This window comes from Chiloscyllium plagiosum, chromosome 9 (genome assembly GCF_004010195.1).
Source record: "Chiloscyllium plagiosum isolate BGI_BamShark_2017 chromosome 9, ASM401019v2, whole genome shotgun sequence".
NCBI lineage: Eukaryota > Metazoa > Chordata > Chondrichthyes > Orectolobiformes > Hemiscylliidae > Chiloscyllium > Chiloscyllium plagiosum.
This window is the reverse complement of record NC_057718.1, coordinates 71900953-71927399: the sequence shown is the minus strand read 5'-3', so window position 1 is coordinate 71927399 and position 26447 is coordinate 71900953. Positions and strand designations below refer to the sequence as shown.

At 44.8% G+C, this 26447-nt stretch overlaps 1 protein-coding gene across 1 annotated transcript in view; it reads left to right on the top strand.

The window, feature by feature from the left end:
- Positions 1 to 26447, top strand: part of LOC122553256 (tubby-related protein 4-like) — a 353919-nt gene that overhangs the window by 179571 nt on the left and 147901 nt on the right. The window lies entirely within an intron of this gene.

Genomic DNA, 26447 nt, shown 5'->3' with positions numbered 1-26447 from the left:
GCTAGGCCTTTTCTCATTGGAAGGGCGGAAGAATGGGGGTGACTTGATAGAGGTTTATAAGATGATCAGGGGAATAGATAGAGTAGACAGTCAGAGACTTTTTCCCCAGGTACAACAAGGGGACATAAATTTAAGGTGAAGGGTGGAAGATATGGGGGGGATGTCAGGGGTAGGTTCTTTACCCAGAGAGTGGTGGGGGCATGGAATGCGCTGCCTGTGGGAGTGGCAGAGTCAGCATCATTGATGACCTTTAAGTGGCAATTGGATAGGTACATGGATAGGTGCTTAAGCTAGACAAATGTTCGGCACAACATCGTGGGCCGAAGGACCTGTTCTGTGCTGTATTGTTCTATGTTCTATCTGCTCCCAGGAGGACCAGTTCCACCATTGAACATCCTAGATGGCCTCCTTCTTCAGGGATCACAATTTCCCCTCCCACATGGTCGACTATGCCCTCCAGCATATCTCCTCACTTTCTGCATCATCTGCATGAACCTCACCCCACCAATCGCCACAAGGACAGAATCCCCCAGTCCTCACCTTCTTCCCCACCAACTTCCATATACATTGCATCATCCTCCAGCGTTTGTGCCACCTACAAACAGACCCCACCATCAGTGATATATTTCCCTCCCCACCCCTATCTGAGTTCTGGAGAGACCATTCCCTCTGCTACTCCCTTATTAGGTCTGTGTCCCGCCACCAACCAACCCTCCACTCCCGACGCCTTCCCTTGCCACTGCAAGAAGTGCAAATCCTGTGCCCACACCTCCCCTGTCACCTCTGTCCAAGGCCCCAAACTTTTGGGACGCACACACTAAACAACCCCACCGCCCTGTGGCCGAACACTTCAACTCGCCCTCTCATTCCGGCAAGGACTTGCAAGTCCTGGTCCTCCTCCACCACCAAACTGTAGCCACCTGATGCCTGGAGGAACAGTGCCTCATATTCCAACTTGGGACACTCCAACCACAGGGGATCAATGCAGATTTCACCAGTTTCATCATTTCCCCTTCCCTCACCTTGTCCCAGATCCAAAGTTCCAACTCAACACCACCCTCTTAAACTGTCCTACCTGTCTGTCTTCCTTCCCACCTATCCGCTCCACCCTCCTTTCTCCCTTGGACCACCACCTCATTCCTGATGAAGGCTCCTGAGATGCTGTCTGACTGGCTGTGCTTTTCCAGGAAGTGTTGTTACAATTACATAAGGCAATTATGAGATTGCATCTGGAGTACGGAGTACTGTTTTGGTCCATTCAGTTAAGAAAAGATGCATCAGCATTGGAGGCACAGTTTAGAGAAGGTTCAGTAGGTTCCTACCAGAGATGAAAGGCTCATCTTATGAAGACAAATTGAGCAGTTTAGGCCTATACTCACTAGAGTTGAGAAGAACAAGCGGAGATCTAATTGAGGTTTATTAGATACTAAAGGACATTGACAAAGTAGACATAGAACGGATGCTTTCCCATGTGGAGCAGTCTCAAACGAAAGGTCACACTTGTAGGCTAAGGAGTGACAGATTTAAAAATGAGATGACTTTACTTCCCAAAATTTGAGGAGTTAAGAGAAATTACTTCTCTCAAAGGGTTGTGAATCTGTGTAACTTATTACCCCAGAGTGTGATGAATGCTGGGACAGTGAATAAATGTAAAGAGGAGAGAGCACATTTTAAATTATTTAATGGGTTATGGGGACAAGCAAGAAAGTGGAGTTGAGGCCAACATAAGATATTAAATAGCACAGCACACTGAAGGGGCTGAATTGCCCACTCCTCCTAGTTCTTATGATCTTTGTATTGGGTGGGGGGAGGAAAGCGGTGAGCAACTTAAAAGTTTGCATATGACCTAAATCTTGGAAAAGTTGTAAACAGAGGAGGGCAGTGTGGAACTTCAAAAGGACATGGAACATTGGTGGAGATGAGTTTCAATGCACAGAAGTGTGAGGTGATGTACTTTGATGGGCAGAAAATAGAAGGTACTAGTCTAAAGTGGATATAGGAGCAGAGGGACCTAGGTGTATATGTGCTTGGATGGTTGAAAGTGGCAGGACAATTGAAGAAATCAAATAATAAAGCAAACACAATCTTTGGTTTTATTTCTCAGTCTACAATACACAACACAATCGACTAGTCAATCTTAGAGCTCTGACAGTTGATCTCACCACAGGTACATGTTCCAGTGTAATATTTGCATCATGTGTCGTGTTGCTTCATGACTTCTGCTTCGGCAGCAGCATGGTAGAGAAAAATGCATGCTTTAACAGGCTTTTTCAGCTTCTGCATTATGTTTCAGCTTGGTCCAGAAGGACTATTATTGAAGTGTAAAGTGAGTTTTGTGGTAGCAATACAAACAACTGAATAACAAATACTCTAGGAACTGATGTGTTAAGCTAGTATGTTACAATACTAGAAACATGGGAGGCTATTCAGCCCATCATGTCCATGCGGATTCTCTCCAATAGCAGCTCAGCTAATCCCGCTCCTCTGCCTGTACTTTGTAGACTGGCGGCTTTTATATCTTTTTACCTAATAGGTCAGTGCAGGACAAAGAAAAATCATAGGCTGCACATCCAATAATACAGCAATGCAAACTGACCAGGGATCTCGGAAACAAATTGTGACTACCAAAGAGATCTCCAGACTTGAAAGCAATCTGAGACATTCTGGATAAGAGGTGAGAATTTTAACTAGTTGTGCAATGAGGCAGATTGATAAGGGAACTTAAGGTGAAGGAACCCTTAGGAGGCAGTGATCATAATATGATTAAATTTACTTTGCAATTTGAGAGGCAGAAGATAGAATCAGAAATGCCGATATTACAGCTAAATAAAGGCAACTACAGAGGCATGAGGGAGGATATGGATAGAATTGACTGGGAGAGGAGCCTAGCAGGAAAGACAGTGGAACAGCAATGACAGGAGTTTCTGGGAGTAATTCAGAAGATACAGTAAGATTTATTCCATGGAAAAAGAAGCATAGTACAGGGAGGATGAGGCAATCTTTGTTGATTAGGGATGTCAGGGCTAGCATAAAAGTGAAAAGGAAACTGTGGCTGAAGGGCAATGGGAAACCAGAGGATTGGGAAGCTTACAAAGAGGAACAGAGGGCTATAAAAAAAGAAATAAGGAGAGAGAAGATTAAGTATGTGTATAAACTAGCCAGTAATATAAAGAAAGACTATAAGAGTTTCTTTATAAAGAGCAAAAGAGAGGCAAAAGTGGGCATTGGGCCACTGGAAAATGACACTGGATAGATAATAGTGGGAACATGGAAATGGCTGAAGAACTAAATAATTATTTCACATCAGTCTTCATGGTGGAAGTCATGAGTAATATCCCAAAAATTCAAGAGAATGAGGAGGCATAGCTGAGTTTGGTAGCTATCACAAAGGAGAAGGTGTTAAAAAAAACTGCATGGCCTGAAGGTAGATAAATTACCTGGCCCGGATGGACCACACCCCAGAGTTCTAAGGGAGATAGCTGAAGAGATAATAGAGGTGTAAGTGGTGATCTTTCAGGAATCGCTAGAATTAAGGACGGTCCCAGAGGACTGTAAATTCACTAATGTGACACCCCAATTATATAAGGAGTAAGGCAAAACACAGAAAATTACAGACCAATTAGCCTAACCTCAGTCGTGAGTAAGATCCTGGAATCCATAATGAAGGATGAGATTTCTGAATACTTGGAAGTGTGTGATAAATTAGGGCAAAGTCAGCATGGTTTTACAAAGGGGAGATCATGCTTGGCAAATCTGCAAGAATTCTTTGAGGAGGTAACTAGCAGATTAGACCAAGGAGAGCCAGTGGATATTATCCATCTGGACTTCAAAAAGGCCTTGGACAAGGTGCCGCATAGGAGTCTACTGAGTATTGCGTCAGAGACAAGATGCTAGCATGGATAGAATATTTGTTGACTGGCAGAAAGCAGAGAGCGGAGATAAAAGGGTCCTTCTCAGGATACCACCTGGTGACGAGTGGTGTTCTACAAGGCTCAGTGTTGGGACCACAACTTTTCACTTTATACATTAACAATCTAGATGAAGAAACTGAGGGCATTTGGCTAGGTTTGCAGATAATACAAATGTAGGTAAAGGAACAGGTAGCAATGAGGAGGTAGGGAGGCTGCAGAATTTTTTCGACAACTTAGGAGAGTGGGCAAAGAAGTGGTACATGGAATACAACTTGAAAAAGTCTGAGGTCATGCAATTTGGTAGGAAGAATACTGGCATGGACTATTTTCTAAATGGAGAGAAAATTCAGAAGTCTGCAGTGCAAAACAACTTAGAACTAGTCCAGGATTCTCTTAAGTTAAATTTGCAAGTTGAGTCAGTAGCTAGGAAAGCAAATGTAATGATGGCATTTATTTTGAGAGGATTTAAATATAAAAGCAGGGATGTACTTCTGAGGTTCAATAAGGCTATGGTCAGACCACATTTGGAGTATTGTAAGCAGTTTTGGACCCATATCTCATGAAGGATGCACTTGCCCTGAAGCGTGTTCAGAGGAGGTTCATGAGAATAGTCCTAGGAATGAAAAGCTTAACATATTGACAATTCTGGATTTATACTCAATGGGGTTTAAAGGATGAGGGGAGATCTAATTGAAACATACAGAATATATGTTGGACAGCATAGATGTTGGGAAAATATTTCCATTGGTGGGATAGACTGGACCTGAGAGCACAGTCTTAGAGTAAAGGGAAGATCTTGTAGAATGGAGATAAGGAGATACCTCTTCAGCCAGAGAGTGATGAATCTATGGGATTCATTGCCACAGAAGGCTGTGGAGGTCAGGTCATTGAGTATATTTATGACTGAGATAGATAGGTTCTTGAGTGTCAAGGGGATCAAAGGTTATGGGGCAAACGCAGGAGAATGGGGTTGAGAAACTTGTCAGGCATGATTGAATGGCGGAGTACACCCAATGGGCTGAATGGCCAAATTTCTCCTCCTATATTTCATGGTCTTATGTGCCAGTGGTTCATAATTGTTTATCTGAAGGTAGAGTCTATTTACTTGCAATAAATAGCAGTTCTAATTACAGCACCTGATTTGTGCTTTCTGTCAATCAGGGTCTAGAAGACAGATAGGCGATAAAGAGATCTGCACATGGTGGAGAGTTAGAGTGGATAAAGAGTTGGAAAAAGCAGCAGGTCAGGCAGTATCAGAGGAGAAAGGGAGTCAACATTTCAGGTTGGAAACTTTCATCAGGACTGTTGTAGTTCTGTTCGCCGAGCTGGGAATTTGTGTTGCCGACGTTTCGTCCCCTGTCTAGGTGACATCCTCAGTGCTTGGGAGCCTCCTGTGAAGCGCTCTGTGATGTTTCCTCCGTCATTTATAGTGATTTGTATCTGCTGCTTCCGGTTGTCAGTTCCAGCTGTCCGCTGCAGTGACCGGTATATTGGTGTTGTTGCTTGTTATCTGAGTGTGTGGCTACTAAGGATAGCTGGTCATGTTGTTTTGTGCTTATTGATTGAATCTGTGGATGAGTGCCATGCCTCTAGGAATTCCCTGGCTGTTCTCTGTTTGGCTTGTCCTATAATAGTAGTGTTGTCCCAGTTGAACTCATGTTGCTTGTCATCTGAGTGTGTGGCTACTAAGGATAGCTGGTCATGTCGTTTCGTGGCTAGTTGGTGTTCATGGAAGTAGATCGTTAGCTGTCTTCCTGTTTGTCCTATGTAGTGTTTTGTGCAGTCCTTGCATGGGATTTTGTACACTACATTGGTTTTGCTCATGCCGGGTATCGGGTCCTTCGTCCTGGTGAGTTGTTGTCTGAGTACCAACTCCCATTCCTAGACGTGATGGTACAGAGAATACCGAACGGAGAATTCACCACAAAGGTATACAGGAAAGCCACACACACAGACCAAGTCCTAAACTACATAAGCAACCACCCCAACACACACAAAAGAAGTTGCATCAAGACACTGTTCAAAAGGGCCACAACACACTGCAGTACAACAGAACTGCAAAAAGAGGAAGAACACCTATACAATGTATTCACCAAAAACGGATACCCCCACAATTTCATCAACAGATGCCTAAGGGAAAGACAACGGAATGAGGACATGCCACAACCCAAAGGACTAGCCACACTACCATACATCAAAAACATTTCTGAACTGACAGCCAGACTACTGCGACCACTATGACTCATAACAGCACACAAACCAACAGCCACTCTCAGACAACAATTCACCAGGACGAAGGACCCGATACCCAGCATGAGCAAAACCAATGTAGTGTACAAAATCCCATGCAAGGACTGCACAAAATACTACATAGGACAAACAGGAAGACAGCTAACAATCCACATCCATGAACACCAACTAGCCACGAAACAACATGACCAGCTATCCTTAGTAGCCACACACTCAGATAACAAGCAACACTACTATTATAGGACAAGCCAAACAGAGAGCAGCCAGGGAATTCCTAGAGGCATGGCACTCATCCACAGATTCAATCAATAAGCACATCGACCTGGAGCCAATATACCGGCTACCGCAGCGGACAGCTGGAACGGACAACCAGAAGCGGCAGATACAAATCACTATAAATGCTGGAGGAAACATCACAGAAGCGCTTCACAGGAGGCTCCCAAGCATTGAGAATGTCACCTAGACAGGGGACGAAACATCTGCAACACAAATTCCCAGCTTGGCGAACAGAACCACAACAACGAGCACCCGAGCTACAAATCTTCTCACAAACTTTCATCAGGACTGGCTGAGGAAAAGGGGGATGTGAAATAAATAGAGGGAGGGTGGGTTGGGCTGGGGGAAAGCTGCGTGGGATGGTGATAGGTGATGTAGGTAGAAGATGGCTGTGATAAGTTAGTGGTAGGGTGGAGTGGGTAAGTGGGAAGGAAGATAGTGGTAGGGTCAGGTTAAGGGGGCAGAGTGGAGAGGGAGGGGCTGGGCCTGGGATAAGGTGATGGGTGGAGAAATATAGAAGCTTGTGTGACGGTGGAGAAGGCGGCTCAGGACATGTTGTCAGGCAAGTTGAAATGGATGGCAACCAGAGGTGGGATTATTTGGAGCGTACGGACCATAAATGTTCCCTTAACTGCTCCGTGAATTTGCATTCAGTCTCTCCAATGTAGAGGACACCACATCGAAAGCAGCGGTTGCAATAAATCAGGTTGGAGAAAATGCTTATGAATCTTTGCCAAACTTGGAATGAATCTTTGAGGCCGAGGATGGAGGTGAGGGGAGAGGTGTGGGTGTAGACATTGCACCTCGTCCGACTGCATGGGAAGGGCGTGGAGTGGGGTTTTTGGGGACCTAACAAGGGAGTTGCAGAGGGAAAGGGCCCTGCAGAAAGCGGATAGAAGGAGATATCATTTTGGTGGTGGGGTCGGACTACAGGTGGCGGAAGTGACGAGGATGATGAGTTGGATTTGGAGATTGGTGGGATGGAATGAGAGAACCGGGGACTCTACCCTTGTAGTTGGGGGCATAGGTGAATGAAATGGAGATGAAGGTTGAGAGCTTTGTTCATTATGGGGAAGGGGAAATTGCGGTTTTTGAAATAGGAGAACATCTGGAATGCCTGGAGTGGAATTGCTCATTCTGGGAGCAGATATGGCGGAGGTGGAGGAATACGGAGTGTGGGATCGTGTTTTTGCAGGAGGTGGGGTGGGAGGAGGTGTAATCGAAATAACTGGGAGTCAATGGGTTTGTAGTAGATGTTTGTGCAGAGTTAGTTGCTAGAGATGGAAACGAAGAGGTCAAGGCAAGGGATGAATGTGTCTGAGATGGTCCAGGAAGTGGGAGGATTGAAAGGAAAAGTACTTAAGGGTATCGACCAGTTCCGCCAGGTCGATGAGAGTGTCAGTGGAGGGGGGCTGGTTGTGTTTGTAGGAGAGGAAGTGCTGGAGGGCCTTGAGGCTCGGGTATAGACACTGGATGTCCATGATAAAGATGAGGTTTCGGTGACTGGGACACCTAAAGTTATGGAGAAGTGGATGGTGTGGGTGATGTCCGGAATGTAGGTAGAGAGTTCCTGGACCAAAGGAGTCAAGATGGGCGGCACGGTGGCACAGTGGTTAGCACTGCTGCTTCACAGCGCCAGAGACCTGTGTTCAATTCCGGCCTCAGGCAACTGTCTGTGTGGAGTTTGCACATTCTCCCTGTGTCTGCATGGGTTTTCTCCGGGTGCTCCGGTTTCCTCCCACAGTCCAAAAATGTGCAGGTTAGGTGAATTGGCCATGCTAAATTGCCCGTAGTGTTAGGTAAAGGGGTAAATGTAGAGGAATGGGTCTGGGTGGGAGTGTCGGTGTGGACTTGTTGGGCCGAAGGGCCTGTTTCCACACTGTAAGTAATCTAATCTTGGGAAAAAAAGAGATGAGTTCGGTGGGACAGGAGTAGGCAGAGACAATTGGTCACCTGGGGCAGTGAGGCTTAGGAATTTTGGGGAGAAGATAGAAACAGGTTGTGCACGGTTGGGGAAACTGTTAGGTTGTAGGCTGAGGAAATCGAGATATCGTTGATATGTGGGCATAGTGGAATGAAGGTGCGTCCTTTGCTGAGGACTGGCCGTTTGTCCTCAGTGAAAGGAAGGTCTGGGGGGATGATAAATATCTAACGGGGTTTGCAGCAGGGGCCTAGTGTTGAGCTGGACTTGGGAATGGGGGTGGATATATGGGAACTATGATGTGCTTAGCAGTGATGTCAGCAGTCACATGATCAGCGTCAGCAGAAATTACATTAGTGGTGGTAGGGGCAGCGTAGTAGGCATAGTCCGCAGAGGTCATGTGCGCGGGGCCACCATGGTCAGTGAAGGCTACGGAGGCAATGTGGTCGGCAATGTCAGTGGAAGCAGCATGCTTGGCAAAGTCCGCAGATGCGGCCAGTTCGGTAACGTCAGTGAAGGAGGCATGTTTTGCGGTGGTGGCCACGGGAGCGGCATATTCAGTGACGTCAGCTGCCTTTGCGGAAGTGACCTCATCATCTTTGTTTGTGGAGGTCGCTGGAGCAACTGTGTGGTTAATGGTGTCCAGAGGACTGGTCTGGGATGTCTGGGTCTGAAGATAGATTTGAGAGAGTTCAGCATACTTAACGCTCTTTGATACCCAATAAGGTTGAAAAAAAGCATTGGTTGAAGAACAACAGATGTTCTTTGCAAGATAGAGAAAGAGAGGCCACGAGCTGGGATAGGGTTGACTGTCGTGAGAGTTCTTGACGGGGCATGGCTGTGAGTGTGGAGCTGAGGATCTAGAGGGAGAATCGTTTCTGGAGGCTCTGGATTTGCTTTAGCTATCAGTGGCCACGGTTTGGTCCGAATTGAGACAGTCTGAATGTTGTCTGGCATCCATGGGGATAAGCTGGCCATGTAGGTAGATGCTGCGGAATGAAACATGGCTGTAGTAGCTGGACTGTTTAAGGATGTGGTCGAAGAGCTTCAGGGTGGAGGAGATGATCAGGGAGTTGCAGTGGGAGAGAGACCCATTGAAATCTTTGTGGAGGGAGGAGGAAAACTTCTTCAAGTTTGGCATCCTTGGTAGTAGCTTTGCAGTATTGTTTTCAGCATCTAGAAAACCCGCCCTCCCTCTATTTATTTAACAGCTCCCTTCCTCTCCCCAGCCCTGATGAAAGGTTCCGACATGAAGCGTTGACTCCCCTTCTCCTCTGATGCTGCTTGACCTGCTGTGTTTTTTCCAGCTCAACTCTTTATCCACCCTGACTCTCCAGAATCTGCAGTTCTCACTATCTCCTAGATGCTGAAAGTCGTACTGCGCGGCCTGTACCTAGGATGCCAAACTTGAGGACGTTTCCTTCCTTCCTCCTTCTGCAAAGATCTCAGTGGGTCTCTCTCTCACTGCAATTCCTGGGTCATCTCCTCCACCGTGAAGCTCTTCAACCACGTCCTGAAACAGTTCTGTTACTACAGCCATGTCTCCTTCCTCAGCACCTGCCTCCACCTTCTCTCACTCCAGTAAACCCTGTAAAACCCTGTTCTCAGACTTGCAAAGAACTCTGCTGACCTTCATCCTCAGAAGGATCCACACCTTCAACGAATACTTTTTTTTTCAACCTTATCGGACACCAAAGAGTGTAAATTTGCTGGACTCTCACGCCTACCTCCAGACTCAGACCTCCTGGATCCTCTGGACACCATTAATTATATAGTCGCTTCAGAGGGTCAGTGTGGACTTGTTCGGCCGAATGGCCTGTTTCCACACTCTAGGGATTCTGATCTAATCTAAACCTGTATCCCCCATGAGGAGGGCCTCAAGCCCCTTCATCACTTCCTATCCTGCAGACCCAACTAGTTCCTCTCCACTGACGTTGTCATCTGCCTGGCAGAATTCGTTCTCACCCTTAACAACCTTTCCTTTCAATCCTCCTATAACCAGAGGGGCAGCCATGGGTCCGAGCTATGCCTCCTTTCTCGTAGGGTACATGGAACAGTCTCTCTTCCACAGCTACACTGGTACTATTCCGCCACCTTCTCCTCTGCTACATCAATGACTGTACCGATGCTGCCTTGTGCTCCCACAAGGAAGTTGAACAGTTCATCCACTTCAGCCACAACTTTCACCCTGACCTCAAATTCACCCAGACCATCTCAGACACCTCCCTCCCCTCCCCTCTCTCTCCGCCACCTCTGGCAACCAATTCAGCACCAGCATCTATTACAAACACACTGACTCCCACAGCTACCTCGATTACATCTCCTGCAAAAACACGATCTTATACTCTGTATTCCTCCACCTCTGCCATATCTGCTCCCAGAATGAGCGAATCCACTCCAGGACATGCTACATGTCATCCTATTTAAAGGACCACAATTTCCCTTCCTCGGTGGTGAATAATGCCTTTAACTGCATCTCCTCCATCTCACGCACCTTCGCCCTCGAACACAATGCCACACACTCCCAAAGATAGAGTCCCCCGGTCTTCAGTTTCTACCCCACTAATCTCCAAGTCCAAAGTGTCATCATCCGCCAGTTCCACCACGTGTAGCCTGACCCCACCACCAATATGATATTTCCCTTCACACCCCTGTGTGCTTTTTGCAGGGACTGTTCCTTCCGCGACTCGCTCATTAGGTCCACACTCCCCATCAAACCCCCTTCATACCTGGAACCTTGCCCTGCAGCCACACGAGGTGCAAATCCTGCCCTCACACACCTGCCTCACCTCCATCCAAGGCCCCAAGAAATCGTTACAAATCTGGCAAAGATTCCCCTGTATTCCTTCCCACCAGATATAGTGCACCTGTTGCTATTGTGATGAGGTATTTTCCACATCAAAGTGACTGAATGCAAACTCATGGAGCAGTCCAGGGAACATACATGGTCCATATGCTCCAGTCAACCCCACCTTCAGGTCACCACCATTTTCAACTTCCCCTCCCACTCCCCCGATGACATGTCCATCCTGGGCCTTTTCCACCATAAACACAAGGCCACACGCAAACTGGAGGAAGAATGCCACATCTTGTGCCTCAGGCGCTTAAAACCAAATAGACTTAACATAGAATACACCAGCTTCCAAATCTCCCCACCCCCTATCTCATCTCAGGCCCAGCCCTCCCTCTCCAGCCCTCCCCTCCAGTGATAGGCAGCATGGTTATATGTGGAGAAGGTTGTGTCTTACAATCTTGATTGAGTTTTTTGAGGAAGTAACAAAGATAATTAATGAGGTCAGGGCAGTAGATGTTGTCTGCATGAACTTTAGCAAAGCCTTTGGCAAGCTCTCTCATGGCAGGCCATTACAAAAGTTAATGTCACATAGGATCCACAGTGAACTGGTAAGATGGATACAGAACTGGGGAAGGGTGTTTTTCTGACTGGAGATCTGAGATCAGTGGTGTTTCAAATAGATCCATGCTTGGGCACCTGTTCTTTGAAATATATGTAAATAATTTGGAAGAAAACATCGGTGGCTTGATTAGTAAGTTTCTGAGCACCTCAAAGATTGATGTGTTGCGGTTAGTGAGAAGGATTGCCAGAGGATACAGCAGGAAATAAATAGATTGGAAGTTTGGGCAGAGAAATGGCAAATGGAGTATGATCAGGTCAAATGTGAGGAATGCGTTTTGGAAGATTTAATGCGGGAAGGAAGTATATAGAAAATGCAACATCATATAGCGGGATCTAGTCTGAGCTGGATGTTCCCACAGGAATAGGCAAGCAAGGAGGTAGTGGACATCCAACCTAAAAATGGCGATGCTTAGACCCAATGCCATGCACATGTTGGATACTCAAGTATACAGTGGAATCTTGGCAGCGTGTACCCCTGCTCAACTGGAATTTCACACAGGATCCTGAACCTCTCTTCGGAGCCACATCCCACAACCTGAACTGCCTCTTGGGTTTGTGTATTGTATCTTCCTGTCTTGCAAAGACGTGCTTTTATTCAGGCTACTGCTGCATACTATCCACCTTGACTCTAATATCCACTGCCCAGATGCACCTTAGCATGCTTATTTGTCACTGGGTGGTGATGTCCCCTAGGCGAAGGCTCTTTGTTCTCTTGTTTTCCTTTGTAGATCTAGGGTGGAGTATGTTGCACACAGTGCCTTACAATGACAGATTGCAGTTTTTATTTTTGTGGCACTATTGAATCCATTGACCAAGTATATATTGGTTGTGGGCGATTCCACTCCTTTTTAATTATTTGAAATACCTTTTGTGTATTTTTGGTTGCACTTCAGCTCTATACTTCTGGTCTTTTGACATCTAATGTGGAGATGTGTGGGCAGATCAGATCTCCTCGTGAGTTTGCTCCTGATGCTGCCTGAACTGCTGTGCTTTTCCGGCACCACTCTACTCCAGAATCTGGTTTCCAGCATCTGCAGTCATTGTTTTTACCCAGGGTAGCAATAAACAGATCGGGATAGCAAGCTATGGAGGGAGTCATATCTGCCAACTGTCTGCCCTTGTGCAGTTAAATTCATGCCTGGGTGTCCATCAATGCTCTAGATGCCTTGAGAGGGAAAGGTGGGCACCACGGGACATTTAGCACTATTTCCTCCTCTAACTCTACTTTAATTCCGCTCCATTGCTCTCTCTCTACTTCCCCCTATCTTTTGATGGTTTGCATTGCCCGTGATGACTACGATTGACTACGTGGGTGATTACTGGTGGTGGTTAATACACTAGCTCCCCCCCGTACCCACGGGGGATACATTCCTGGACCTACTGCGGAAGCCGAAAGTACGAATAGGTGTGAACCTATTAATTGAAATGGGAAATGTACCTTCCCAGCAGCCTCCTGGTCCCTGGATCTGGAATGTTCCCTTTTATACGTTCGGTACACGTAAACCGCAGGTAAGTGAAACCGTGGTAACCAGACCCATGGATATGGGGATCGCCCCGAAGTTTAAAAACAGTCATGGTTTTTTTTGGTGGGAAAGTCTCTCAGTTGTCTCTCAGCTAGCAATTTTGGATATGCGGGAAAAAAAAGCAGATCGTAGACTTCTGGGTATAAATGAAATAAAAAGGCACACATAAAAAGATGTGGAGACTGTTTAAGGAGCAATTGTTGCAAGTGATGCACGAATCTGTTCCTCTGAGACAGGTAAGAAGGGGTAAGATTAAGGAACCTTGGATGAAGAGAACAGAGGAGCTTCTTGTCAAAAGGAAGAAGGCAGCTTATGTAAGGTGGAGGAAGTAAGGATCTAGCACAGCTTTAGAGGGTTACAGGCTTGCTAGAAAGGAGCTCAGAAATGGACTGAGGAGAGCCAGGAGGGGACATGAGAAAGGCTTGACAGGAAGGATTAACGAGAACCCAAAGGCAGACATGAGGAATAAGAGAATGATCAGGGAGAAGGTAGGGCCGATCAAGGATAGCGTAGGGAACTTGTGCATGGAGTCTGAGCAGATAGGGGAAGCCATAAATGAGTTTTTTGCTTCGGTTTTCACTAAGGAAAGGCACCTTGTTGTGAATGAGAACTTTGAGGAACTGGGATACAGTCTTGACCAGATCAAGATTGAGGAGGTTGATGTGCTGGAAATTTTGGCAAATATTAAGATTGATAAGTCCCCAGGACCAGACCAGATTTATCCGAGGCTACTCCGGGAAGCGAGAAAGGAGGTTGCTAAGCCGCTGATGAAGATCTTTGTTTTCTCACTTGCCATGGGAGTCGTACCTGAGGATTGGAAGGAGGCAAATGTTGCTCTTCCTTTCAAGAAGGGTAATAGAGAAATCCCTGGCAATTACAGACCACTCAGTCTTACGTCTGTGGTCAGCAAACTTTTGGAAAGAATTCTGAGGGATAGGATTTATGACTATTTGCAAAACCATAGCTTGATTAAAGGTAGTCAGCATGGTTTTGTGAGGGGCAGGTCAAACCTCACAAATCTTATTGAATTCTTTGAGGTGGTGACCAGACAGGTCGACGAAGGTCAAGCAGTGGATGTAAAGTATGTGGACTTCAGCAAGACATTTGAGTAGATTCACCCAGGTAGGCTAATTCATAAACATAGAACATAGAAAAATACAGCGCAGTACAGGCCCTTTGGCCCTCGATGTTGCGCCGGTCCAAGCCCACCTAACCTACACTAGCCCACTATCCTCCATATGCCTATCCAATGCCCGTTTAAATGCCCATAAAGAGGGAGAGTCCACCACTGCTACTGGCAGGGCATTCCATGAACTCATGTCTAGTAAAGAATCTACCCCTAACATCTGTCCTATACCTACCACCCCTTAATTTAAAGCTATGCCCCCTCGTAATAGCTGACTCCATACGTGGAAAAAAGTTCTCATGGTCAACCTATCTAAACCCCTAATCATCGTGTACCCCTCTATCAAGTCACCCCTAAACCTTCTTTTCTCCAATGAAAACAGCCCCAAGTGCCTCAGCCTTTCCTCATACGATCTTCCTACCATACCATGCAACATCCTGGTAAACCTCCTCTGCACCCGTTCCAGTGCCTCCACATCCTTCCTTTTGGTATGGCAACCAAAACTGCACACAATACTCCAGATGCGGCCGCACCAGAGTCTTATACAACTGCAACATGACCTCAGGGCTCCGGAACTCAATTCCTCTACCAATAAAAGCCAGTACGCCATATGCCTTCTTCACCGCACTATTTACCTGGGTGGCAACTTTCAGAGATCTATGTACATGGACACCAAGATCCCTCTGCTCATCCACACTACCAAGTATCCGACCATTAGCCCAGTACCCCATCTTTTTGTTACTCATACCAAAGTGAATCACCTCACACTTACCTATATTGAACTCCATAAAGTCAGGAGGTATGGGATACAGGGAGATTTGGCTATCTGGATTCAGAATTTGTTGGCTGATAGAAAACAGAGAGTGGTTGTAGATGGAAAGCATTCTGCCTGGAGGTCAGTGTTGAGTGGTTCCCACAGGGCTCTGTTCTTGGGCCTCTGCTCTTTGTAGTTTTTATAAATGACTTGGATGAGTAGGTTGGTTGGGGGGAGGTCGTGGTTAGTAAATTTGCAGATGATGCAAAGATTGGATGTACCATTGATGGTATCGAGGGCTATTGCAGGCTGCAGCACGACAGACAGGATGCAGAGCTGCGCAGAGAAATGGCAGATGGAATTCAACCTAGATAAATGTGACGTAATGCATTTTGGAAGGTCTAATGTGAATGCTGAATTTAGGATTAAAGACAGGATTCTTGGCAGTGTGGAGGAACAGAGGGATCATGGTGTTCAAATATGTAGATCCCTGAAAGTTGCCACCCAAGTGGATACGTTTGTTAAGAAAGCATATGGTGTTTTGGCTTTTGTTAACAGGGGGGTCGAGTTTAAGGAAAGACAGGGAGGCTTTGGAGAGGGTGCAAAGAAGGTTTACCAGGATGCTGCCTGGACTGGAGGGCTTGCCTTATGAAGAGAGGTTGACTAAGCACAGACTTTTCTCTCTGGAGAGAAGGAGGAAGAGAAATGACCTGATTGAGGTATACGAGGTAATGAGAAGCATGGATAGAGTCAATAGCCAGAGACTTTTCCCCAAGGCAGGAATGACTGGCACGAGGGGTCATAGTTTTAAGATATTAGGAAAAAGGTATAGAGGGGATGTCAGAGGTAGGGACTTGAGGCAGAGAGTTGAGAGTGCATGGAATGCATTGCCAGCGGCGGTGATGGAAGCAAAGTCATTAGGGACATCTAAGCGATTGCTGGACATGTACATGAACAGCAGTGAATTGAGGGGTGTGCAGATTAATCTATTTTATTTTAGATTAGGATTAATCTTTGCCATAACATTGTGGGCCGAAGGGCCTGTTCTGTGCTGTACTTTTCTATGTTCTATGTCCTATCTGTCCCTCTCCTGTGGTTACATTCATGCCCTGCACCTTTGGAGAGGGTGAATGAAGTGTCCATCATTGCAGTTGATACCTTTAGAAATAGGTGGTCACAGTGGGGTATACAGTGCTTTATTTCCCTCACCATTTCCATGTTGATTCAGCTCCTTTCCGCTCCTCATCCTCCTCTCACTCGCCCTCATCCAACTTTGGTTTGCTTTACCCATTATGGGTTTTGCTTGTAAATGTTTAATTGGCTACCCATTCAGTTGAGTGTAAGAACACTTCCACATGTAAAACAAATGAGAAAATACGTCAAGCAGACCCCCAAAAAAGCCATGATGATTTGGTGATGGGAGAAAAATGTGTGTGATAGCACTTTTAGATAAGAAAAAAAATGAAGAAGATCTCTTCATTTGTGGGCGGCATGGTGGCACAGTGGTTAGCACTGCTGCCTCACAGCGCCAGAGACCCGGGTTCAATTCCCGCCTCAGGCGACTGACTGTGTGGAGTTTGCACGTTCTCCCCGTGTTTGCGTGGGTTTCCTCCGGGTGCTCCGGTTTCCTCCCACAGTCCAAAAATCTAATCTAATCTAATCTAATCTAATCTAATCTAATCTAATCTAATCTAATCTCGGAATGGGTTTGCAGAACAATCTGGCCCGAGCTGGGAATAGCTTTTGTATGCCAGCAGTTGTGGCTGTATTTTGCTGTTCAGGCCAGTGTTCATTTCTAGCCAGCCCACCTTGTTGAACAACAAGCACCAAACTACACATCCCATTTAGCAGAACTTGGTTCATAGCCTACCATAGCCTGGTACTTTAAGTGCATAAGATCCTTCTTAAATGTTGCGAGAGTACCTTTCTGTTGGGGTGGAATGACTAAATGGATCACTTGATACCAAGATCCACTTCAAGAATCAAAGAATTTAATGCTTTACACCAGTGGAGAGAGAGCCTCTGGGCAGTCCAGACTTCTCCATTGAGGAAAAGAAAACAACAGAGTTTAAATACAGTATATCAACTGAGAAACACTCTCAGATATCTTGTACTGCTTCAGCCATGGGCAGCCCTTACAATCTTATGGTGAGGACAAGCTAGACAAGGCACCTTTCAGTGAACCTGCTGCTCAGTTTATTTCACTTGCTATCCCTTGTCTCATTCGTGTGAACTGATTGTGTGATTTGAGGAATTCTAGCCAGGTTAGTGTTGAGTGGTGTCCCGCAGGGCTCTGTTCTTGGGCCTCTGCTCTTTGTAGTTTTTATAAATGACTTGGATGAGGAGGTTGCTATTGTCAGCACTTTCTGTTGTTCCTTTTCTTGGGCTTATGCTGTTTTCTTTAATCCATATTGCTTACAACACCAAGAGGCCATTATTTCCCATGTCAGAGCTAAAATTAGTGGCACTCCTATGTGTGATATTATCCTGATTCAGGGAATATATTAACATCCATCCCTCAATCCCACATCTTTTGCCATCATTTCTGTTACTGAAGTTTCTGTTCTTTATCCTTCAAGATTGTCTAGTTTCATTGGCAACTTAGTCGAACTTGACTGTCTGTTCTGCAAATATGTTCTGTCATTACCCCAGTCTTTGTTGCCTGGTATGCATATTGCACTTGACATATTCCATGATCCATGAAATTTCTTATATCTCTGTCATTCAGTTGTTCTTCCTCATTTGTTCTTTCCAGCAGTTATCCTAACCTCCCAGATATGATTGCCACAGTCATTCTCATTTCCTTTCCTGGTGGGCATGTAATTCAACGAGAAAAGAGGCTTTTGTTTTTACTCATTTTGGTGGTCACATAACGTTAATCTCTGTCAGTTGTTGTTTATTCCCTTTTGACAGTGAAATTGACCAATTCCTGTACAAACTGAAACGTACTGGGTAATCTAGGGGTTATTGTTCATATCACTTCCATTTCTTCTGTGTTATTCACACTTTTCCCATTGTATCTGGGCTTCATTCCCAGTAACCTGTGTAAGCCATTTAAAAATGTGCCATCTCCCAATTAGTGCCAACATTATTTCAAAGGCCTCAAAGTCTGTTTTCCAATTTATTCTTCTAGTCCTGATATGTCACTGAATAACAGGTGATGTTTATTATGCATTTCATCTTAAGGTCAGTCATTTTTCATTTTTATATGACATTAGTTGGGACTGTCATAAGGCTAAGGGTTTAGATGGAGTAGAATTTGTTAAGTGTGTACAAGAACATTTTCTGATTCAGTATGTGGATGTACCTTCGAGAGAAGGTGCAAAACCTGACCTACTCTTGGGAAATAAAGGCAGGACATGTGAATGAGAAGTCTGCAGGGCAGCCCTTTGGGGCCAGTGGCCATTATTCTATTAATTTTAAAATGATGGAAAATGATAGATCTGATCTTAGAGTTGAAGTTCTAAATTAGAAGAAGGCCAATTTTGATGGTATTAGGCAAGAACTTTCAAAAGTTGAATGCGGCCAGATGGAAAATGAGATAACGAGAGTCCAGAGACAGTGTATTCTTGTTAGGGTGAAAAGCAAGGCTAGTAGGCGTAGGGAATGCTGGATGACTAGAGAACTTGGTGAAGAGAAAGAAGGAAGCGTATTTCAGATGTAGACAGCAGAGATCGAGTGAATTCTTAGAAGGGTATAAACACAGTAGGAGTATACTTAAGAGGGAAATTAGGAAGGCATAAAGGGGACATGAGATAGCTTTGGCAAATAGGGTTAAGCAGAATCCAAAGGGATTCTATAAACACGTTAAGGACAAAAGAATAACTACAGAGAGAATTGGGCTACTCAAAGATCAGCAAGGCAGCCTACGTGTGGAACCACAGGAGATTAGTGAGGTCAGAAATATGGTCGCAAGAGTTGATCGGCAAGCAGGCACATGGCTTGAATTGTGTATACTTCAATGGCAGGAGCATCCAGAATAAGGTGGGTGAACTTGCAGCATGGGTTAGTACCTTGGACTTCGATGTTGTGGCCATTTCGGAGACATGGATAGAGCAGAGACAAGAAGGGTTGTTGCAGTTTCCAGGATTGAGATGTTTCAGTAAGAACAGAGAAGGTGGTAAAAGAAGGGGATGTGTTGCATTGTTAATCAAGGACAGTATTATGGTAGCAGAAAGGACATTTGAGAATTCGTCTACTGAGGTAGTATGGGCTGAGGTTAGAAACAGGAAAGGAGAGGTCACTGTGTTAGGAGTTTTCTATAGGGCTCTGAATAGTTCCAAAGATGTAGAGGAAAGGATGACAAAGATAATTCTTGATAGGAGCCAGAGTAAAAGGGTAGTTGTTATGGGGACTTGAACTTTGCAAATATTGACTGGAAATACTATAGTTCAAGTACTTTAGATGGGTCAGTTTTTGTCTGATGTGTGCAGAATGGTTTCCTGACACAGTATGTAGCCAAACCAAGACAAGGGGAGGGACCACATTGAATTTTGTATTAGGTATGGTGGCTCAGTGACTCACAGCACCAGGGTCCCAGGTTCCCAGGTTCGATTCCAGCCTCAGGTGACTGTCTGTGTGGAGTTTGCACATTCTCCCCGGGTCTGCGTGGGTTTCCTCCGGGTGCTCCGGTTTCCTCCCACAATCGAAAGATGTGCCGGTCAGGTGAATTGGCCATGCTAAATTGCCCATAGTGTTAGGTGCATTCGTCAGAGGGAAATGGGTCTGGGTCGGTGTGGACTTGTTGGGCTGAAGGAATCCACGCTGTAAGGAATCTAATCTAATCTAATGAACCTGGCCAGGTGTTAGATTTGGAGGTAGGTAAGCACTTTGGTGATAGTGATCACAATTTGGTTATGTTTAGTTTATCAATGGAAAGGGATAAATGTATACCACAGACCAAGAGCTATTTGCTGGGGGAAAGGCAATTATGATGCGATTAGGCAAGATTTAGGATGCAGAGGATGGGAAAGGAAATTGCAAGGAATGGGCACAATTGAAATGTGGAGCTCATTCAAGGAATAGCTACTTGCGTGTCCTTGATAAGTATATACCTGTCAGGCAGGGACGAATTGGTTGAGTGAGGGAACCGTGGTTTATTAAAGAAGTTGGATCTGTTGTCAAGAGGAAGAAGAAGGCTTATGTTAGGATGAGACGTGAAGGTTCAGATAGGGCACTTGAGAATTACAAGTTAGCCAGGAAAGACCTAAAGAGAGAGCTAAGAAGGGCCAGGAGGAGATATGAGAAGTTGTTGGCAGGTAGGATCAAGGAAAATCATAAAGCTTTCTATAGGTATATCATGAATAAAAGAATGATGAAAGAAAGATTAGGGCCAATCAAGGATAGGAGTGGGAAATTGTGCGTGGAGTCCAAGGAGTCAGGGGAACTGCTAAATAAATATTTTTCATCAGTATTCACACTTGAAGAAGACAATGTTTTAGAGGAAAATACTGAGTTTCAGGCTACTAGACTAGATGGGATTGACGTTAGCAAGGAGGAGCTTAGCAATTCTGGAAAGTGTGAAAATAGAAATGTTCCCGGGCCGGATGAGATTTATTCTAGGATTCTCTGGGAAGCCAGAGAGCAGTTGCAGAGCCTTTGGCTTTGGTCTTTATGTCGTCATTGTCTACGGGAATAGTGTCAGAAGACTGGAGATAGTAAATGTTGTCCCCTTATTGAAGAAGGGGAGTAGAGACAATTATAGACCAGTGAGCCTTACTTCGGTTGTGGGAAAAGGTTATAAGAGATAGGATTTATAATCATCTAGAGAGGAATAAGTTGATTAGGAATAGTCAACACGGCTTTGTGAGGGGTAGGTCGTGCCTCACAAACCTTATTGAGGTCTTTGAGATGGTGACCAAACAGGTGGATGAGGATAAAGCAGTTGACATGATGTAGAAGTATTTTAGTAAATCATTGGATAATGTTCCCCACAGTAGGCTATTGCACAAAATACGGATGCATGAGATTGAGGGTGATTTTGCAGTTTGGATCGGAAGTTGACTAGCTGAAAGAAGAAAGAGGGTGGTGGTTGATGGGAAATGTTCATCCTAGAATTCAGTTACTGCAAGCATCTGCTTTGGGACCGCTGCTGCTTGTAATTTTTATAAACGATCTAGATGAGGGCATGGAAGGATGGGTTAGTAAATTTGTGGATGACATGAACGTTGGTGGAGTTGTGTATAGTGCTGAAGGATATTGCAGATTACAATGGGACATAGATAAGATGCAGAGCTGGGCTGAGAGGTGGCAAATGGAGTTTAATGTGGATAAGTGTGAGGTGATTCACTTTAGAAGGGGCAATAGGAATAAAAAATACTGGGCTAATGGTAAGATTCTTGGTAGTGTAGATGAGCGGAGGGATCTCGGTGTGCATGTACCTAGATCCCTGAAAGTTGTCACCGAGGTTGATAGGAATTTTAAGAAGGCATGTGGTATGTTAGCTTGTATTGGTAGAGGGATTGAGTATCGGAGCCTCGAGGTGATGCTGCAGCTGTACAAAACTCTGTTGCGGCCGCAGTTGGAGTATTGCGTACAGTTTTGGTTACCACATTATAGGAAGGATGTGGAAGTTTTGGAGAGAGTTCAGAGGAGATTTATTAGGATTTTGCCTGGTATGGAGGGAAAGTCTTATGAGGAAAGGCTGAGGGACTCGAGGCTGTTTTCATTAGAGATAAGTTGTTTGAGCGGTGACTTAATTGAGACATACAGGATAGTCAGTGAGTGAGATAGGGTGGACAGTGAGAGCCTTTTTCCTCAGATGATGATGGCTAGCATGAGGGGACATAGCTTTAAATTGAGGGGTGGTCGATATAGGACAGATATCAGAGGTAATTTCTTTATTCAGAGATTAGTAGGGTGTGGAATGCATTTCCTGCAACAGTTTTAGACTCCCCCACGTTAAAGGCATTTAAATGGTCGACATTTGGGTGCAAGTGGAATAGTGTAGGATAGATAGGCTTCAGATTGGTTCCACAGATTGGTGCAACATCAAGGGCCGAAGGGCCTGTACTGCACTGTAATATTCTCTGTTCTATGTAAGTTCATATCCAGGCATATAAACTTGATTTAGTTTTTTGAAGAAGTAACAAAGAGGATTGGTGAGGGAAAAGCAGTGGACGTGATCTGCATAGACTTCAGTAAGGTATTCAACAAAATTCCTCATGCTAGTCTGGTTTGCAAGGTTAGATCTCATGGAATATAGGGAGAACTAGCCATTTGGATATCGAACTGGCTCGAAGATAGAAAACAAAGGGTGGTGGTGGAGGCCTGGAGACTGGAGGCCTGTGACCAGTGGTTTGCCACAAGGATCAGTGCTGGATCCACTGCTTTTCGTCATTTACATAAATGATTTGGATGTGAAGATAGGAGGTATAGTTAGTAAGTGTGCAAGTGACACTAAAATTGGAGGTGTAGTGGACAGGGGAGAAAGTTATCTGAGTATAACAGGATCTTTATCAGGTGGGCCAATGGGCAGAGGAATGGCAGATTGAGTTTAATTGAGACAAATGTGAGGTGCTGCATTTTGGAAAGGCAACTCAGAGGCAACTTATACACTTAATGGTAAGGTCCTGGGGAGTGTTACGGAACAGAGACCTTGGAATGCTGGTTCCTGGTTCCTTTAAAGTGGAGTCACAGGTAGATTTAGATTTAGATTACATTACAGTGTGGAAACAGGCCCTTCGGCCCAACAAGTCCACACCGACCCGCCGAAGAGCAACCCACCCATACCCCTACATTTACCCCTTACCTAACACTACGGGCAATTTAGCATGGCCAATTCACCTGACCTGCACATCTTTGGACTGTGGGAGGAAACTGGAGCACCCGGAGGAAACCCACGCAGACACGGGGAGAACGTGCAAACTCCACACAGTCAGTCGCCTGAGGCGGGAGTCTCTGGCGCTGTGAGGCAGCAGTGCTAACCACTGTGCCACCCACCAAGTTAGATATGATAGTGAAGAAGGCATTTGGGATACTTTCCTTTATTGGTCAGACCATCAACGATAGGAGTTGGGAGGTCATGTTGCAGCTGTACAGGATGTTGGTTAGGCCACTTTTGGAATACTGTGTGCAATTCTGGTCTCGCTCCTTTTGGAACGATGTTGTGAAACTTGAAAGTGTTCAGAAAAGATTTACAAGGATGTTGCCAGATTTGGAGAATTTGATCTATAGAGCAAGGATGAATAGTCTGGGATGTTTTCCCTGGAACATTGGAGGCTGAGGGGGTGACCTTCATAGTGGTTTGCAAAATCATGAGGGGCATGGATAGGATAAGTAGACAAGGTATTTCCCCGGGTGGGGGAGTCCAGAATTAGAGGGTACAGATTTATGATGAGAAGGGAAAAATTTAAAAGGGACCTAAGGGGCAGCGTTTTCACACAGAGTGTGGTATGAATTGCCAGAGGAAGTGGTGGAGGCTGGTACAATTACAACCTATCTGGATAGATATATGAATAGGAAAGGTTTAGTGGGATATGGGCCAAGTTCTGGCAAATGCCATTAGATTAGGTTATGATATCTGGTCGATAAGGATGAGTTGGACCAAAGGGTCTATTTCCGTGCTGTACATGTCTATGACTGTATGACTCTAGTTATGGTCAGTTGTTTCATTGGCCTTTGCCATTCATATCTATGCATGTATTGGTGTCAAAGATCATGGATATGTAATTGATTCCACTCATTTTGGGGATTCATGCCATTGTATCCTATCTTTTTGTCATCTCAACTTGGTTCCTCCTATTGTTATGCTTTTGGGGAGTTTCATGGCCTTTCCTGCCATTGATTCAATGATGGGCTGGTTGTCTGATTTGGGATGGCCATCAGTCTCATCAGAATGCGTGACAGCACATTTGCCTGTCCGTTCCCTGTTTCTAAAGCAATAGCATTTTTAAGGGTTATATTCATCACTGAACTCTGAGGTGGTATGCGGTGGACTCTGCTGTATGCCTATGTGACTATAAGCTTTCTTCATAATACTTCTGTGAATTTGTGTTGCCTAGTCTGAATCAATCTGGAGGAACATTCTCCATCTGCAGTCCTTTGTTCAGAAGGCCTGGACCCACTGGTTAATTGGTCTATGATTACGAAGCAGTATTTCATTCCCCAGCAGTTGGTAGAGGCTTTGTGAAATCTATCAAGGCCCTTTGGGGCATGGTTCATATGTGATTTGGAATTTTACTGGTTTGCCTGGATTATACAGTATGCACCTTTGGCAATGCATGGCCACATCTCTCTCAATCCCATGCTACTACCAGTCCTGAAGTAGGCGGCCAAGCATATCGCTGAAACTGGTATGATCCGATTTATGATAAGTTTTCTGGAATGAGTTCTGTGTGCTTTCAGGTGCTACAAGTGGTAATATTTTCTTTTTCATGTCATAGATTCATAAATTAATATCGCTCAGATAAGATCCTTCGACCCAATGAGTCTGCATTGACTTAATGACCACTAAAAGGTGTGCTAATACAATTTCATGAACTTGTCCTATATCCTTGAATGTTATGATATTTGAGGTGCTTATCCAAATTTTTTTTAAAGGTTGTAATATTTCTCTACTATTTTCTCATGCAGTGCATTCTAGATTCTCACCATCTGCTGAGTGAAGATGTTTTTTTCCCCCCATATCCCTCGGAATATCCTAAACCAGCTCTCTTGTGAACCAAAGGGAATAGTTGCTTTCTATTGACATTGACCATACTCCTCATAATTTTATACACCTCATAACCTTATACACCTCAATCAAGTCCCCCCTCAGTTTTCTCTGCTCTAAAGAAAACAGTCCAAGCCTTACAACTCAACTTCTCCATCTGCAGTCCTTTGTTCAGAAGGCCTGGACTCACTGGTTAATTGGTCTATGATTACGAGGCATGTCTTTACCCCTTATAGTGCTATCACAACTGTCCTGTAGTGACGTGATCAGATTTGCACACAGTATTCCAGCTGTGGTTTAATCAACACTCTGTACAACTCCACCATTACTTCCTTGCTCTGTGCCTCGACCAATGAAAGCAAGTGTCCAATATGCCTTCTTAACTAACTTATTCACGTGCTCTGCCGACTTAAGGGATTTGAGAATAATTACCCCAAGATCCCTCTGTTCCTTTAAGCTACCCTGTATCCTGCTATTCATTAAATACATGCTCATCTTGTTTCTTCCCAAAGTGCATCACCTTACACTTATTAGAGTTAAATACCATCTGCCACTGATCTGCCCATATGACCAACTCCTTTATATCTTCTTGTAACCTACAACCATCTTAGTTACTGTTAACCAATTAATCTTGGTATCATCTGCAAAATTGCTTAACATTCCTGCCACATTTTCATCTAGATCATTCATAGCTATAACAAACAGTAAGGGTCCCAGTACTAATCCTTGTGGTATACCAGTGGCCACCAGTCACTTGAATAACCTTCTATCACTACCCTTTATATCATATTACGAAGCCAATTTCTGATCCATCTCACAAAGTTTTCATCATTTCCATGTGCTTTAACCTTCTCAATTAGTCTCCCATGTGGGACCTTGCTTTGCTAAAATCCATATAAACTATCAACTGAACTTACTCAAGGGCAGTAATATCTGGATTACTCCCAATGCTACGAGCTAGTGAGGACAGGAATAGGAGGATACAGCAGATGAATGCATGGCTGGTGTATGGGAGAAGGATTCACGTTTTTGGATCATTGGAATCTCTTTTGGGGTAGAAATGACCTGTACAAGAAGGACGGATTGCACCTAAATTGGAAGGGGACTAATATACTAGGAGGGAAATTTGCTAGAACTGCTTGGGAGGATTTAACTAGTAAGGTGGGGGGGTGGAGGTGGGACCCAGGGGAATAATGAGGAAAGAGATCGATCTGAGACGGGTACAGCTGAGAATAGGAGTGAGGCAAACAGTCAGGACAGGCAGGGACAAGGTAGGACTAATAAATTAAACTGCACTTATTTCAATGCAAGGGGCCTAACAGGGAAGGCAGATGAACTCAGGGCATGGTTAGGAACATGGGACTGGGATATCATAGCAATTACAGAAACATGGCTCAGGGATGGGCAGGACTGGCAGCTTAATGTTCCAGGATACAAACACTACAGGAAGGATAGAAAGGGAGGCAAGAGAGAGGAGGGGGAGTGGCATTTTTGATAAGGGACAGCATTACAGCTGTGCTGAGGGAGGATATACCCGGAAATACATCCAGGGAAGTTATTTGGGTGGAACTAAGAAATAAGAAAGGGATGATCACCTTACTGGGATTGTATTATAGACC